Source organism: Mesocricetus auratus, unplaced genomic scaffold (assembly GCF_017639785.1).
Source record: "Mesocricetus auratus isolate SY011 unplaced genomic scaffold, BCM_Maur_2.0 Super-Scaffold_100013, whole genome shotgun sequence".
Taxonomy (NCBI): domain Eukaryota; kingdom Metazoa; phylum Chordata; class Mammalia; order Rodentia; family Cricetidae; genus Mesocricetus; species Mesocricetus auratus.
The window spans coordinates 46,761,147-46,779,730 of record NW_024429196.1 but is presented as its reverse complement, the minus strand read 5'-3'; the positions used below and the strand labels follow the sequence as shown (position 1 = coordinate 46,779,730).

Here is an 18,584-nt window from a genome sequence, read left to right as displayed (position 1 = left end):
TCCTGCCTCTACCTCCCAAGTGCTGGCTTTACAGGTGTTTCTACCTTGTGCACTGACATGTACATGTTCTTATGTGTGTTTTTGGCATTTTGTTTTACTGTAAGTACTTTAAAAGCTATCATTACTTCTTAAAATCAGAAAAATGAAATTATTCTAAATTATAGCTTGAGTGCAAATACTTACACTAAGTTTTAACAATATGCCTTTTAATGCTTTGAAATTTTCAAATAGTTTATCATTCTTTAAAAATGGCCGTTAGAGGCTGGAGAGATGGCTCAGCGATTCAGAGCTCTGCTGGCCCTTATAGAGCACCCAGGATAAATTCCCAGCACCCTCATCATAGCTGATAACTATCTGTGTCTCCAGTCCTAGGCCTTGATGCTCATGGCCAGAAGCATGTGCACATATGCACTAAATAAATAAAAATTTCAATGAGTGTTTAAAAGAGACAGGAATGTGGCTCAGTTGATACAGTGTTTTCCCTGAAGGAAGAAAACCCTGGGTTTGATTCCCAGCACCCAATAAACTGAGCATGGTAGCACATACCAGAAGACAAAAGGGTCAGAGTTCAAGGGCATCATCACCTATATAGCAGATCAAGGCCAGTCTGGGCTACAGGAATCCCTCCCCCATTAGTTACTTATATTTTTGATGATTAATTATGACCTAAACTATGAACTAGTTATAAGTCATCTTCATAAGCAGTCTGTGTATCTCATCTAAATTGTCTGCTAGAAATTCCCCCATCATAAGATGACAGCAAATCAACTCAAGAAGTCGTTAGGAGCAGTAGCTGTTGTGGGGTTGTGTGCCTAGGACTGTGAATAGGATCCCACCCCTGGGCTCTGTTGCAAGCCTGGATGGGAGCCATGGCTCTATGCATACACCCATCTGATGGGCAGAGATTGCTCCGTGAGGGTACTACCATGACTGGCCCAGTCAGAAGCCATCCCTGCTTTTCTGCTACCTGCAGGGATGGCTCAGACAAGATGGAGCAGATGTCTAGAAGTCAGGGATGCACCACACCCCCTGGCACCTAATAAGCAAGACCCTCAGGTGCGGGGGCAGCCACAGCTCTCCCCATCCAGTCACACCCTGACTGAGAGGAGTCAAGTGACAGAAGCACTGGTTGCAGGTCTCAGTTGAAGCCTTCTGGCCCCCTTAGAACAGGACCTGGACAGCAGAGGGGTCACCTCAGTTGCTATGTATTGGGACAATGACAAAGGAAAGCTGAGCAAGGAGGTATCAGCACACAGTTTGGGATCCATCCATGTGAGAGGCCCTCAAATATCCGAAAGGAGACTGGAAAGTGCCAGAGTGCAGATGGCTCAAGTTTAAAAGAGCCCTTTGCTTGTATGATAAGGATGATTGACTTTTCTGCCCCAGAGCTTGATGGGGTCTCAGCACAGAATGTTGATGGTTATTTGCAACATGAACCCCTTTGAACTCTTGTCATCTCCCTAAATAATCACATGAATTCTAAGTGCCCTATTTCCCTACAAGTGGAATGAGGTTAAAAGTGAAAACATTCCTAATAAACGACAAGAGGTACAGTGTGTCGGAGTGTTGGTGCATGAGGTTAGGAGGCAGGGGCAGGGGGATTGCTGTACATTCATGACAAGCCTGGGATACAAAGCAAGATCCTGTCTCAGAAACAAACGAAAAAAATTGGATGCACTGGCTGTGTTAATTAGTGGTTTATACACATTCCCCCCTCACTTTTTAATCATTAACAGTATTTTGTGTATAAATGAATAAGGTAAATTAGGCAAATGTTTTTAAAAAATTACCACATTAGTTATCATCATAAAGTGCTTACTTTAACATAGACAATGTTACTGATTTACTACTTCCATGAAGTGTAGCAAGTTAGATGTGGTGGTTCACTTCTGTTATCTCAGTACTGAGAAGGCTGAGGCAGGAGATCATGAGTTCAAGCCCTGCCACAGCTACATAGTAAAACTCTGTTTCCCAGAAGGAGGTTAGACATAGCACCATGAGTGATGCTTTGGGAATTTATTTTGAAAACCCAAAATCTAGAGCCATGCTGGATGTGGTTGCACATATCTATAGTCCCAGCACTTAGGAGGACAAAGCAGGGAAATCAGGAGTTCAAAGCCAGTTACATACATATCAATTCCAAATCAGCCTGGACTATAGGATGAGACACTGCCTCAAAAAGTAACAATGTAGGCTGGGTGGTGGTAGCCCACACCTTTAATCCCAGGGCTCAGGAGGCAGAGGCAGGCAGATCTCTGTGAGTTCAAGTGCAGCCTGGTCCACAGAGTGAGTTCTAGTACAGGCTCCAAAGCTACAGAGAAACCCTGTCTTGAAAAACAAAAATAAGCAAAAAAAAGAATAGTCTCTAAAACTAACAATGTAGAGCTCATAATAATATAAAAAGAAGAAAAGTTCTGTCATGCTTTGAGGCTGTTGCAACCATAACAGTCACTCTAGAGTAGTGGTTGTCAACTTGCAAGTAACAATCCCTTTGGGGTCAAATGACCATTCATCTGGGTTGCCTAAGACCATCAAAAACAACAAAAAAAAACAAAAACAGTATTTACATTACAATTCAATGCAGTAGCAAATTACAATTATGAAATAGCAATGGAAATAATGTTATGGTTGGGGGTCACCACAACACAAGGAGCTGTATTAAAGGGTTACGGCTTTGGAAAGGTTGAGAACCACTGCTCTAGAGGACAATGGTCATGGCTTCTAGCTCAGGGTTGAAGATAAAACAGTGATAAGAATATCAGAGAAGCTGTGCCCAGTAGATCAGGAGGCTGTAATCAAGGTACCTCTCATAAACCAGGTAATCCTCCAGGGGCTGTCACAGAAAAGGAAATGGAGGGAAAGAATTGTCAGTGTAAAGGACCATATTCTTTTTAAATTTACTTTTTCATAATTTTAGAATCTTTGTGACCACAATTCCCACTTCTATTATCCTCTCTTATCCATTACCTACCCCCCCAAAAGCCCCTCCTTCTCTCCTAGGCCCTCTCCTTCATTTGTATCTTTTTCTTTTCTTGTGGCCCACTATATTGTGAGGTGGGATAGAGGGTTGTTTACTTGAGCAAAGGCTATGTCACTGAGGAATACGACCTCCCATCCCAGAAACCATTAATAGCCTATTGTCAGGTCCAAAGGAAACTCCCTCAAAATTTGGCACCCATTCTCCTCTACAAATGGAGTATTTTCTGTATCACTGTCAAAAGAGGCAAATGGCTATCCGTGTGCCTATTTGCACACCAAAGCCCATGCTGGCCTCACTCAGTGTTATAAGTACCAGTGGTTCTTCTTCAGCTCTCCTCATCCAACGCCTACCCTAAATTTCTCTAGCTCATGGGCATCCTTCCCCCAGCTTCTCATTGCCTTGTAACACTGCTATTATGACTATATATTATCTTGGTCCCTTCTCTCTTGCCCTCTCTCTTGGTCTTCTTTGCCCTCACTCTCTTTGTCTTTGCTCTTCCTTGTCCTCTCCTCTCATGGTCCAGTCCAACCTGCTGGCCATGTTGAGTGTGCTACTCTCTCTCTCTCTGCTGTGGACTCTTTCAGATGCCTCTGGCCATACTCTCCCTCATATCTACTATAGAAACCTTCCCCTTAATCACAAAATAGTCATGTCCTCATCTGGTGCTGAAACCTCCGGGTGGGTCATAAATAGACAGACCCATTTCCAAGGGCCTGACCCCTTCTAGTTGAACCAAGCTGCTGATTTGGCTCTCCTAAGGTATGTGTGAGTCATTTGTTTCTGCTGTCTTCTGCACCCACCATACTTGAGCCTGCCTCTTTAGCCACTACTTCCCTCCACCTGGTATGCTTCTCCACTGTGATTCCTAGCATCTCTCAGTCTCTGACGCTTGGAGCCTGTGATGCTCTCCTGGGCACTGTCACATGCAAAGGCTTTGTTTCTCCTTCCACCTGCTGGCTCCTCATCTACTTGGTAACTATTACCTCAGAACTGCCTGTGTGTCTCAGTTGACTCAATGGAGCCTACTATTAAGACAAAAGCCACACTGGTGTGCTGGGAAGCTCCTCTTGCCCCACTGGGCCCCCATTACATGGAAGGTGCACAGCTCTCTTATGATTTGGGACATTTATTTCTGACAAATCTCTCAGTATGCTTAGAGATGCCACACCCCAACTGAAATTCTTATCACCAGGATACTTATCCTTCTCTCTCCCTTCTCACATGTTCTCAGCTTCCTTCTGGAGCTTTCTCATCTCTACCTAGGAACTGCCCATGTCTGTGTCCTTGCCATTTGCCCTTTGTCACTGGAACCTTCTGTTAAAGCCCCACAGCTTCCTTATGTCCTCCTGGGATTCTACAATATTGCAATCCTCCCTTGGGTAGAGTTCCCATTTTGTGACCTTTTCCCTCCTTATCTAATTTGTTTTTTCTAATCTCTTTTCCTCCTCTGACTCAGAGATTTTCATCAAAGCTTTGCTGTCTTTCTGCAAATGACTTGACTTCAGTACAATTCAGTCGCTAAAACATGACACACTCTTGTAGACAGAGTTTCTGTTCTACCTAGTCCCCCAGCCATTTAGCCCCCAAAAGACACACTGATGCTTATACTAATTATAAACTGTTAGGCTGATGGCTTAAGCTTCTTACTGGCTAGCTCTCTCTTAACTATTAATCCATAACTATTAATCTATATAGTAATCTATATATTTCCCCATGGTCTTACCTTACCAGAGAATGCCCAACTTGTCCTATCTTCTCAGTAGCTACCTGGCATCTCCCTGGCTACTTCTCTCTGCCTCCTATCCCCAGAATTCTCTTTGTCTCGTAGCCCCGTCTATACTTTCTGCCTGGCTACTAGTCAATCGGCATTTTATTTACCAATTAATAAGAGAAATATATATTAACAGCATATAGAAGGACATCCCCCATCACACTTGATTTTCAAATTCTTGCAAATTGTGACAACTTCTGCCACTGCACAAATGATCCTCAAATCTCTTGTATCTAAACTTGCATTGCTCTACGCTCAAAAGTCTCTTATCTCTAAGCTGTTTCTTCTTTATATTCTTGAAAATATTTTATCTTTATGAATTGTTTGCTCTCAAAAAAACTCTTAGGACTATGCTGTAAATTCTATCATTGGCTGGTCGGGCGTTGGTGGCTCACACCTTTAATCCCAGCACTCAGGAGGCAAAGGCAGGAGCATCTCTGTGAGTTTGAGGCCAGCCTAGTCTACAAAGCAAGTTCCAGGACAGCCTCCAAAACAATACAGAGAAACCCTGTCTCGAAAAAGAAAAAAAGAAAAAGAAACAAAAAAGAGTACTGGCTGCTCTTCCAGAGGTCCTGAGTTCAATTCCCAGAAAGCACATGGTGACCCACAACCATCTATAATGAGATTTGATGCCTTCTTTTGGCGTGCAGACATACTTGCAGACAGAATACTATATACATAATAAATAAATAAAAAATCTTAGAAATTTGTAACAAAAAACTAGCTTAAAACCTGTAACAAAAATCTAATGGTTAGAAAAATTTATACATAGGTAATACGTATGGCTATAGAATACTATATATGTGATTCAAATCTTGTTTAGTAAAATAGATGTTAGTAAATAGCAAACATGTAGCTTGTCTCCATTTTGGCTGATGACCACATCGGGACAGAAGCAGCCAAGTAACTGGCAGCCATCTATACTAACGGTAAAGAGAGTACATGCCATGTAACTTTACTGCCATCTTGATTAAGACAACCACGTGGTATAAACTAAGGCAACATTTATAAAATTTCATAGTCCTACTGAGCCCCCTGCTTATTGTTGTATCTCCTTTTAGATTAAGGAGGAAACAGAAGTTCTCCAAGATATTTTGACATTTTTATGATGATTTTTGTGCTGAGAGTAAAATTTTTAGATAAAAAACATGTATTTGATAAATAAAGTATGTTTGATTAAGGTTTATAGATTTCTAATGTTCTAAAAGTCTACTCAGGTTAATAGAAACTGACTTAGAGATAAAGGTCTAACCACTTGTGACTTTTCTAACTATATACAACACCAGGCTTCTGAAAAATGTAGAAAAGTAATAACACATATTTGATGAATAAGGTTTATAAATTCCTAAGGTCTACTCAGGTTAACAGTAACTGACTTGAGGTATGTGTCTAACCTCGTTCTTTGCTAACTTTCAACACTCACACTTGGAGCCAAGGAAGGCTTTGTCATCGCTCTGAGCCTGACCCAGGGAGAAGGCTTTGCAAATTTCCCATAGATCTGAGACACTGGTCCTTGACATGCTCATGCCAACAATACATATTTACTCAGGACTTCACTTGTTCTTTACATATTAATTCAAGGTTTCCTTGGCTTCCCACAGTCCTGCTTGAATTGTTCTCATTAATTCTCTCAGTGGTGGACCTAGAAATGTAAGCTGAAATAAACTCTTTCTTCCTCAAGTTGATTTTGGCCATGGTGTTTTTTCACAACAATAGAAACCCCAAATAAGGAATCTAGAAAAAAAGAAAAGCAAACTCAAGGCAGAAGAAAAGAAATCATAAGATGAGCAAAAATATATGAAATTGGAAGCAGGAAATCTGTAAACCTAGGTAGGGGGTGTGGCTTGGTGGGAGAGCACTTGCAAGAAGCCCTAGGTTCAATCCTGAGCACCAAAACAACAAAATAATAAGCCTGTAGCTATTAAAAAGTAGACAAATGTAGGTGGTCTTCAACTTATGATGGAGTTACAAACTTATAAACCAACTATAGGCTGAAAATATAAGTCAAATGCATTTAATACATCCAGTCTAGTGAACATCATAGTTTAGAAATACAATATGCTATCTCAGGCATGTCAAAGCTCTGGCCTGTGGGCCATGTGTGTGCCAGAAGAGCTATTAACACAGGTCAACACACTGTATAAAAGAATGTCATACATCGTGTGTCCATAACACAAAGAGGGATGCTTTCTCAGCCTGGACTCTTAGGGGAGTGCCTGGACCCTACCCTGAGTGAAATGACAGACTCCAGAGATCCTCTATGTGGAAGGAATTGGCAATAGGGTGGGAGGCTGGGGGGGGGATGGTGGTGGGGTGCGGGAAGAGGGGAGGGAGAAGGAACTGGGATTGACATGTAAAACAAGCTATTTAAAATTAAAAAAAAGAAGAATGTCATATTCTAATGCCAAAAGATGAGACACTCCCATTAGAGTATCTGTTGCTTACTGTAGTGATTGTCTGGATGATTAGGAGCTATGATCACTGTACAGTAGTGCAAGAGGATCATACTACATGTTGCTAGCCCAGGAAAATATAAACATTCAAAGTAGACTTTCTTCTAAATGTATACCACTTATGACCACCAAAAAGTCAAAAAAAATCATAAACCAATCCATCTTAATCTTAAACTGACCCAGGGACCATTTGAACCATATCAGAAATGAAAAGAACAACACTGTGGCCATTAAAGCGGCAATAAAAAGATGCTATGAAAAGCCCTGATTGCAGATTTGCTCAGCTAGATGAGATGGACTACAACACACACACACACACACACACACACACACACACACACACACACACACACCAAAATAACAGCAACAACAGAAAAAACTACTTGAAAAGAAAATTATCAATATTTAATTATGTGAAGATGATAATATATTCATTCCAAAACACTATAAGACAGAAAAAAGAGGGCCTAGAGAGATGGCTCAGAAGTTAAGAGCACTGGCTGTCTTCCAGAGGTCCTGAGTTCAATTCCCAGCCACCACATGGTGGCTCACAACCATCTATAATGAGATCTGGGGATCTCTCTTGGCATGGAGGAAGAACATTGTATACATAATAAATAAATAAATAAATCTTTTAAACATTATTAGTTTAAAAAAAGAGAATAAAAAGATAAAAAGTAAAGGTGACCCATTTGCTTGTACAAATGACAAAAGAATTTTCTAAACAGCTTATAAGAGTTTCCACAACCCATGATTACAAGAAAATAGGTCAAAAAGGTTTGGATGGGAATTTCACACAAGAGAATAGTCCGATTGTCAATAAATGGCTAAAGGGGGCCAAGCATCTCTCATAATTGTGGAAATTAAAATTAAAATCATAACAAGATATGGCTTTACCCACTAGAAGAACTAAAATTAAAACTGAAAATATCAACTGTTTCAGGGGTGGGTGGCAATGGAAAATATGATAAGCTACTGTGAACAAGAAATGTGATTCAGTCACACTGAAAAACACTGTGGCGTTGTCTAGAAAAACAGAAAGTACACATGGGTCCCATCTCTCAGTACTATGCTAGTCTTAAAACTAGACAAGGATATGCATTTGTTCTTCAAGACACGTGTACAAGAATGTACAAGAGCATTATTTACATTAACACTGAACTAGAAAGTTCAAATGTTCAACAATGAAATAATAATTATAGCTGTATAGGTTTTTAGGTAAATTATACAGTATCATGGCACAATTTAAACAATTTGCAAAGATATGTAACAATAATCCACACAAGACACTGGGGAGAAGAAATCACATGTAGAAATTCATACCGTGATTTCATTCAGATGAAGTTCCTCAGCAGACAAATTCAACATCATTGTTTAATAATGTGAGCAAATAGTACATCTTCAGTGGGATAGTTATAACTAGAAAAGAATGAGCTACAGATGGATCAACTGAAGCATGACATGGAAGCGGGTTTGTAGTTAATTTTAAATGGCCACACCAGAAAAGAAGAAAAATGTAACCAATCTTCTCTGCCCCCATGGTCCAGTCAGAGAAAGCAGAGCAGACCAAATCCAGGATGGGCAGAAGGAAGAACTCAATATAGTAGGCATTAATAAAGTAGAACAGAACACAGCAGGAAATTCAACCAAATCAGCTGCTCTAAAAACAGTTGACAGATCATTTGGGAAGATTATATGCATCAGAATTAAAAGAGGCTATGCATTACCATTGTCTCTATGTTGGCAAAACAGGCAAATCTCTAGAGTAACACAAATTTCCAAACTTGTATCATTGTAGTTGGAGTTTCTTTCCAGCTTGGTCCCACAGCTGCTTTGCCCAAATAAACACACAAAGACTTATATTAATCTATTAACTGTTGGTCAATGACTAGGGCTTCTTACTGGCTAACTCCCTCTTAATTATTAACTCATAACTACTAATCTATGTATTCCTACACGGCCTTATCTTACCAGAGAACACCTGGCACATCCTATCTGCCCGGTCTCTAAATGGCATCTCTTGCCCTGGCCTTTCTCTGCCTCCCTCTCCCCAGCATTCTCCTTGTCTGGTAGCTCCTCCTATACTTCCTGCCTGGCTACTGGTCAATCAGTGTTTTATTCATCAACAAATAAGAGAAACATATATACAGAAGGATATCCCCCATCGTATCATAAATAAATAATCAAAAATAAATCCATTATAGGGAAGCAGATTGAATTAATAGCAATGAACCCTGTTCCTCAGCTGCTGTCAGAGTTCTTGACCCTTCCTAGGGCGCTAAGGCCACACTGCTGTGAGGTCCTCACATCATTTTGCATGGTGCCTGAAGTACACATCAAATCCTAGTCTGAGTTCAGAACCTCTACCCGGCCCTCACCCTCTACAACAAGGTGCCCAGTGGCAGAGCATAAGATCAATGCCTTCAGTAAAGCAGCCTGTGTCAATGTTAAACTTTTCTGGCCTGGCTTATTTGCAAAGGCCTTGGCTAATGTCAACATTGGGAGCCTCATGGTCAATGCAGGGCCTGGTTTTCCTGCTCCAGCACTGACACTGTGCCAACAGGCCATCCCACCCCCCTCCACTGCAGCTGCCCCAGCTGAGGAGAAGAAAGTAGAAGCAAAAAAGGGAGAATTTGAGGAACCTTATGATGACATGAGCTTGGTCTTTTTGAATAAACCTCTTTGATTGATGTGTTCAATAAAAAGCTGAACGTATAAAAACAAAAGGAACTTACATAGTTCTATAGTTGGGGGTACAGCTCATCTGTAGAGCATGTGTTTACAACATGCAGGGCCCAGAACCAAACAAAATAAATTTCATTCCCGAAGTGAAGCCCAAGCCCAAATAGCTTCGCTGACGAATTCTGGCAAACACTTAACAGAATTATTAATAACAATCCTTTGCTTACCCTTACAGACCAAATGGAAGTTACCCCGCCCAAAAAAAAAAACAAGCTTTATTTAACATCTGAAAATCAGTTCACAAACCAGGAAAATTGCTCAGTGGGTAAAGGTGTTTGCCACCAAGTCCGAGTTTGATTGCTGGGACTCACATGGGGGAAGGAAAGAACCAGTCTGCACAAGTTGTCCTCTGACCTTCGTGTGTGCTGCACTCACACATTCACAAAAATCAATTTCTTAAAGTAAATTCATGTAACATTAATATTATAAAATATAATTACATGATAGCACAGAAGCTGAAGGAAAGCTGAAGAAAAACCCTCATCCTTAAAAAAAAAAGCACACCTGCTACAAACTTTTGGTGGAAGAAATTCCTACAACCTAACTACAGTAACCTACGGAAGCCCCATTTGTAACACTAATATCAGAAGAGGGAATGCATAGGAGGAAAATCAGTGATGTCTGCTCTACATCCATTCATCATTTTAGCAGAGGTTCTATCTAGAAAAGTTGAATGAAAAAAATTAAAGTATCAATATCAGAAAGGAACTGTGAAACTCTTTGCAGACAACATGACACACACACAAAAAGAAAAGCAACCTTCTAGAACTAACAGACAATGCCATTCTGAATGTCATCTTAGAAAGAATATGGGGCTGGGCGGTAGTGGCTCACGCCTTTAATCCCAGTACTCGGGAGGCAGAGGCAGGCGGCTCTCTGTGAGTTGGAGGCCGGGCTGGTATGACAGCCTCCAAAACAATACAGAGAAACCCTGTCTTGTATAAAAAAAAAAAGAATAAGGGGTTGGGGAAATGTCTTAGTAGTTAAAAGCATGCCTTCCTCTTGAAAAGGCTGGGTATTTGATTCCCAGCACCCATGTTGGGTGGCTTAAACCCCACCTATGACTCCAACTTTAGGGGACTCAACACCCTTTTCTGGCCTCTGTGAGCACCTACACACATGTGGCATATACATACAGACACATAAAAAAATCTAAAAAATTAAACAGGCATAAATTTCACAAAAAAACAACCAAAATTGTAAAGCACTGTTTAAAGGATTTAAAGACCTAAGTAAAGAGAGAAAGATATCCTATATTCATGAAAAACTTAAAGTTAGTTGATATATATCTACAGATTTAATGCAGTTCTTCTCCAAATCCAAACTGGCAAATTAGATCCGAAAATAGTCTAAACAATAATCTGGAAGAAAAACAACAGTGCTGCAAGAATCGTGTCTAAATTTCAAAACCCACAAAACTACAAAGTCAGCAATGAAGGTAAACATATACATGGACAGGACAGACATGAGCATCCAGAACTAGAAGAGTGATTATTTAGTCCCTTAATTTCCAACAAAGGTGTTAAGACCTTTCGATGCAGGATGAATGGTCCTTTCAACCTACTGGTGCTGAGATAACTAAATAGACACAAGCAAAAGATAAATTGCACTCCTACCACAAGTGACATACAAAAATTAACACAATACTAATCATAAGGAAGAATGTAACAGTTTAAACTATAGAACTGCTCAAAGCAAATGGTGAGGAACCCCTTTTGAGGATTTCTGGACTGGAATATTGGTGGATAAAATAGCTACCCCAATTTGATCATGTTACATACATGTATAGAAATATCCCTATGTACTCCATAAATGTGTACCATTATTGTTTATTAAATGATTGAAATACAATAACTAAAAAGTGAAAGAATTAGACTTCAGAGAAGAGTCAGCAAGGAACTCTACCAGCGGATGGTCAAAGATATAGAAAAACAGTCCATACCAAGAATGTGGGTGGTCAAAGATATAGAAAAACAGTCCATACCAAGAATGTGGATGGTCAAAGATATAGAAAAACAGTCCATACCAAGAATGTGGGTGGTCAAAGATATAGAAAAACAGTCCATACCAAGAATGTGGGTGGTCAAAGATATAGAAAAACAGTCCATACCAAGAATGTGGGTGGTCAAAGATATAGAAAAACAGTCCATACCAAGAATGTGGGTGGTCAAAGATATAGAAAAACAGTCCATACCAAGAATGTGGATGGTCAAAGATATAGAAAAACAGTCCATACCAAGAATGTGGATGGTCAAAGATGTAGAAAAACAGTCCATACCAAGAATGTGGGTAACCCAAAGCTGAAGATGACCAGGAAGTGACTCTTTTTTGATGAGTTCCTGTAAGATAAGAAGTCAACATTGTTAAAAGGAGTACGGGGTGGGAGGGAGTGGGAGACGGTGGGGGGTGGGGAGGGAGAGAAGCAGGTAGGCTGGCAGGCAGACAGGCAAAACCTGAGTTCCATCCACAGAGCCCACATAACAGTAGAAGGTGAGACTCTACTTCACTAGGGTGTCCTCCCACCTTCACAAGTGCACTGTGACACATGTCCCTTCCCCATCACATACACAACAATAATAGATAAATAAAATGTATGAATGAAAGGAGCCACCCCTTCGTTATTTTTGTACAAAGATATCCTACAGCAAAATGACATGCAGTTCAAAAGACATTGCCCCACTACTAGAATCTCATTCAGTCATTAATAATAAGCTCACTCTATCGTTATACTGTAAGAATATGTCTCCAAAATGAGGACACTCAGGCTTGCATTTTCTCATTCAATTTGTTGGGTTCCTAGAGCAAAAGTGCTCATAGTCATGGGATCCTGGTAGAACTGTACTAAAAGAGAATACTATTCTCTTCCCCTGAGTTTCTCTCAAGTTGTTTATAGATGGATTTCTTCTCTACATAACCCACTTATTCCTTTTTTTAAAAATCCTTAGCCACAGTTCTTTCTTTCTTCATTTATACTCAGACTTTGCCCCCTTTGGCAAGACATCGGGTTTGATCATTAATACTAGTTTACTCGGTGCTGCTTCCTCAGTCCACTCCTATTCGCATGGGGTGAAGATGCACAGGTGCAGAAACTAACGGGCTATTTTTACTACCTGGCAATACATGTACATTCACACTTCACTCTAGTATTGCCAGATGGGACGGTGGCACCAGCAACCACTTAAGAATTCTGACGCAAAGTTTAAAATTACAGTTGCAGAACCATTCTTACAGAAAACAGGACTCAGTCCTATGTCTGATGTGCCAGGTAAGGAAGAAAGATTGGGATGATGAACAGAAGGAAGGGAGAAGAGAGGAAGAAAAGAAAAGAGAAGAGAGGATGGAGGAAGGAGGGGAAAACCTGTTACTTGTCACATAAGCTTTCTATCCCAGACCCTTATTCCCAGGTGACTGTGGAATATTTGTGCACTATATGAAGATGTGTTGCTGTGATGTTGTAGTAAAAAGCTGCACAGCCAATAGCTAGGCAGGGGAGGATAGGTGGGATTTCTGGGGAGAGAAAGGAAGGGAGCCATCAGTCAGACGTGGAGGAAGTAAGATGGGACATACGGAAATGAGGTAATGAGCCACACAACGGAACGCAGATTTTAAAACATGGGTTCATTTAAGTAAGCAAGAACCAGTTAGGGACAAGCCTAAACTAAGGCTGAACTTTCATAATTGATAAGTTTCTGTGTCATTATTTGTGATCTGGTGACCCAAAGAGAAGTCCAGCTAACCCAGATCTACCAGAGAGCAGAAGAACACCCAGTAGAAACACCTGGTCAGTCCCTCCCATGTCATCCCTCTACCAAACCAGTTTTTTCTGTATTTCACACTTAAAAATTTTACCATTTTTATTCAAAAATTTTTCATTTATTTTACATACCAACCAGTTTCCCCTCCCTCCTCTCCTTCCATTCTTCCCCCAACCTCCCTTCTACCCCTCCCCCATCCACTCCTGCTCCATCTCTACTCTGAAAGGGGCAGGCCTCCCATGGGAGTCATAAAGCATGGCACATCAAGTTGAGGCAGCATCAAGTTCCTCCCCCTGCATCAAGGCTGGGTGAGCCAACCCAGCATGAGGAATGTGTACCCAAAAACCATCTCAAGCACCAGGGACAGGCCCTGATCTCACTGCTAGGAGCCCCACAAACAGACCAAGCTGCACAGCTGTCACACACATGCAGAAGGCCTAGGTTGGTCCCATGCAGGGTCCCTAGCTGTTGGTTCAGAGTCTGTGAGCTCCTACCAGCTCAGCTCAACTGTTTCTGTGGGTTCCCCATCATGACCTTGACTCCCCTGGCTTATACAATTCTTCCTCTCTCTCTTCAATGGGACTCCTGGAACCCCGCTCAAGGGTTGGACAGCCAAGCCTTTTGACGGTTCATTCCCTACTCATTCACTAATACTGCAGTGAGGAAGAGATTTCTACTCACTGTTGGACACTGTGGTTTGTGCCATGTGTCCTTTGGTCAGAAGGAATTACATTCAGCAATGTCTCCTGTTCTGGTTTTCCTTTCACAGTCTGAGGATCTGTGTCTCCCTTACATGAGCACATCTCTGCTCTAAGTTGGTATTTATTCTGAACAAGATGCCTGAGTAGCTCCCATGGCTATACAGCTCCAATCTCATCCACCAGCTATGTTCAGAGCCTTCCCATCCACAGCCTCTAGAACAGTCCTTATCAGTATGTTATGCCCAAAGATGGGCAAAGGGAGCTGGTTTCGATTCAGACCATCATTACACTGCAGCAACTTCTCAGTGTACTCTAACTCATGTCTTCACTGAGCACCCATGAATATATGTCCATCAATTACAGTCGTCTCCCAAACCCTGTGCATTCAGGGATCCCCTCTAGACATTTAAGTTTGGCCCTCATATCAGGGAAACTTTGGGAGAAGTAGATCATAAGGAGTTGTTTTCCATCTGGGGTCTTGGGATCCAGATATGTATATTGGAAGAGGGCCTTTGTGAGGTGGTCTAGGAATTGAGACCGATTTTCATGCCTTTCCTGGATGATCTCTTGGACATTTTCATAATTCACTGCTTAAGGGCAGTCTTTCTGATACCAGCCAGAAAGCAGATTAAAAATTGTTCCTAGCTAGGATGCCCCCAGGGGTATTGTAATTCCATTTAGAGTCCTGGTTGAGGACTGACTCAACCCTGACTGGGTAGACAGCCTATTGCTGAGGAGGGAGAAAGGGAAACCAGAGAGGCTAGAGAGGAGGAGAAGGGGCAGTGTGTTGAAGCCAATAAAGAGGAGGTTTCTTAGTATGATTGAAAATAATGGAGGAATCATCCTTCTGGGGCTTCACAGCTAGGAACTGTTTCCTGCTTAGTTGGTTTATTTCAAAATGGCATCAAACCACATGGTTTCTTCAAGAGTACCGATGTACAGATTTTTGACTCTGAATCCCAGTGTTACAGATTTTTCAGATTTTAACCTTATTCATTGTGTTTAGAAATCTTGAGTAAAATTTATACCTCAGCAAAAGTTTTAGAGAATTAGAACAAAATCAAGAGTATGAGATGAGTAGCAATAGGAATAGTTTGTTCCTTAATTTTGTTTTGCTCTCCCTTCTCTTCACATAGCAGGTGGCTCACCTATGTGGGACAAAGATTTTGAAGGAAGCATGCTTGGGTCTAGAGGAGGGGGAGCCATACCTCAACTCCAAAGGCAGCTTTCAATTGAAGTGTGACAGCATTAAAAAAAAAACAGTCTAAAGACACTCGAATCCTTGTAAAACTGAATTTAATACACCGACAACAAAGAAGGCTCAGAGATAGGAAATACTTCACTCCTAGTCATAGATATAAGATGCTGCAGGAAAGAGATGAGAGATGCGCCAGCTAGGGAGGAGTGTGCGCCAGGTGTGTGCATGCTGCACAGGGCCTACTCCTTTGCTTCCTGTCCTCGTGCTAGGTTCTGGCTTCCCCTAGGCCCCAGCTCACTTTGCAACAAACTTACAGATCAATCCACAGTAACTTAAAAAAAATAACAGGACGTTTACCCAGTGTGTGTGTGTGTGTGTGTGTGTGTGTGTGTGTGTGTGTGTTTGTGTGTGTGTGTATGTATGTATGTATGTATGTGTGTGTGTGTGTGTGTAGACCAAACCAAAAAAAAAAAAATAGGGCTAGAGTAGAGAAGAGAGAAAGCTTGAATACAGGGAATGGGAATCTCTTTGCATTTCCCCATTTGCTCACAGTAGTTGTAAAGGTCCTCAATAAAATTAGGATCTAGGGTGCCATTACACAGACATTTAGATTGATTATCTAAGGGGTATTGGGGACAAATTTGATAGCAAAGGCAAGCAAGTTTAAGGCCCTTCAGGTTGGGTGCAAGGTGTAGAGACTAGAGGTTTTCTAAAAGGCATCTCAAGGAGGAATGAGATGGTATGGAAGATACCATTCACATGGATGACAGGAGGAAAATGTCACTGTAGCCTGTAGTTATGGACATCCCCAGGACTTAGGCAGCACCAAACAAGGACCAAGCTGTTCAGAGGGTCATCACCACACTCAATGGGGATCAGAAGTTTAACCTGGCTAAGCCAGAAGAGAGACTCAGAGCCTCGTACCAGGGCTTTCATAGAGGCCAGAAAGCAAGGACAAAAACTAAGATCTAAGAGTGGGGGGGGGGATCTCATCCATGGGAAAGAGTCAGGAATGGGGTCACAAAAGCCATGAGGGCCTAGAAAAGCTGTGGGATTACAGGCAGTTCCAGAGGTAAGATCAGAGAAGAAGACAGGAAGGGGCACCATAGCCCAGTTGGGCATAAGGGATGGAATTGGGTCAGGTGAAGAGAGCCAGCTGTAGCATTAAAGACCATATCTGGTGGTATCTCTGCATCCAGAGGGGTGCTGGATACTCTACAATTACTTCCTCAAACTCAGGGAAATGTTTACACTGATCAAAGGGGAAACTTACCCAATTGATCTTGGTGGATGGTGTGCTGAGCCATCAGTGACCCCCCCCAAAGGTGAGTCCATTGTGGGTGGACCACAGATGAAGGATAGAGTCCCAGTGCAGCTCAGATCATGAGAGGGAGCACCAGGAGAGCCTATCTGAGTCACAGTAACAAATGTAAGCATTGTTGTCCAGATGGAAAGGCATTCCGGCAGTCAGGAGCCAAAGAATACCACAATAGACTAGCAGCTTACAGCACTGCTCTAGGGAGATGTTTCCCCAAAGCAAGTGTAACAACTCTGCTCCAGCAGGGAAGTTGTTACAGCTCTGCTCTGCTCTGCTCCAGAGCAGTGTTACAGCTCTGTTCTGCTAGGGGAAATTTTATCCCGATGAAATTTTTACAACTCTGCTCTGGTGCTTGAAGTATAACAACTCTGCTCAGCTAGGGGAAAGATTCACCAGTGAAAGTGCTACAGTTTTGCTCCAATCCAGTTCAGATGAGAGTTGTAGCTGGGCTCTACTCCCCCAAAAATGTCACACTGCACATTAAATCTCATTCAAGAAATTTATTGGGAGGGAAAATATTATAACACAGGGTATCTGAACTCTATATAGTGCTTCATTAACTTTTAAATTTTGTAAATGCTAATAAGCAAAAAACCAACAGCTGCTGAGAGACATTGAATTGTGGGGGAAAAGCTACCAAATTAAAGCAGAAACTTCTGTCAGATATTCTAGACAAAAAAGGAATGTCCCAACATTGCAGAGGAATCTTGGGTGACTGTCCAGGTCTCTGTCATTTCTATAGTTTGGAAGTTGCTTGCTCTGTACATACTATGTCCTTCTCAGGTCTCTGATGGAATTGCAGACTAGATATTTATAGCTTTACAGTTTTCCTTGTTACCAAATTCAGAAAAGAAACTTACAAAAGAGGTATAAATTTTGTAAAGATTGAAAGACATAAAAGTTTAAGTTGCTTATTTAAGAAAATGCTTTAAGGTCTAAAACATGTTTTAGGATGATAATACAAGTTAGGATAAAAAGTAATTTAGGTACAAAACTTTGAACTCATCAAGATAGGATAGATAATACAGTACTTTCTCCAAAGTTGTCAAATACAAATAGACTGGACATTGTGAATGTAATTCTTACCTGATAATTGTTCTTATTGCCTAAGACACTCTCTGATTGGTTTAATAAAGAGCTAAATAGCCAATAGCTAGGCAGGGGAGGATAGACAGTACTTCTGGGCAAAGAACCATGAAAAAAATCTGAGGTGGGAAGTTTGCCTCCCAGATGCAGAGGAGGTCTGACATACAGTAATGAGGAGATGTAATGAGTCATGTGGTTGAATGTAGATTAATATAAATGGGTTAATTGAAGTTTAAAGAGCTAGTTGGGAAAAAGCCTACGCTAAGGTCAAACTTTCATAATTAACGAAATGTCTCTGTGTCATTATTCGGGAGCTGGCAGTCCAAAGAAAGTCCAATTACACTCTTTCCAATCCCTTTTCTTCACTCTACTTTAGGACAAACTTTTGCTCTGTCATGTGGAAGTTTGCTTTCTGTTGCTGTGATAAACACTTTGACCAAGAGTAACTTGGAATAAAGGAGTTTATTTCCCACTTAAAGTGTTGTCCTTCACTCAGGGAAGTCAGCTGAACTCAAAGTAGGAATCTGGAGATAAAAACTAATGCAGAGGCCATGGAGGGGTGCTGCTTAGTGGCTTGCTT

The 18,584-nt window shown here is 41.3% G+C and overlaps 1 protein-coding gene across 8 annotated transcripts in view; it reads right to left on the bottom strand.

Annotated features, from left to right (window-relative positions):
• Positions 1-18,584, bottom strand: part of LOC101827296 (cytidine monophosphate-N-acetylneuraminic acid hydroxylase) — a 70,852-nt gene that overhangs the window by 44,506 nt on the left and 7,762 nt on the right. For 2 of the 8 annotated variants that reach the window (XR_002382048.2, XR_002382047.2), the window contains exon 2: positions 12,225-12,285. The exons of 4 other annotated variants lie outside the window; for them this stretch is intronic. The gene's annotated coding sequence lies outside the window, so the exon portion shown is untranslated. Of the gene's footprint in view, positions 1-8,931; positions 8,954-12,224; positions 12,286-18,584 lie in introns of those variants that run through there. 2 more of the 8 variants (XR_002382052.2, XR_002382049.2) reach the window with 2 other exon arrangements.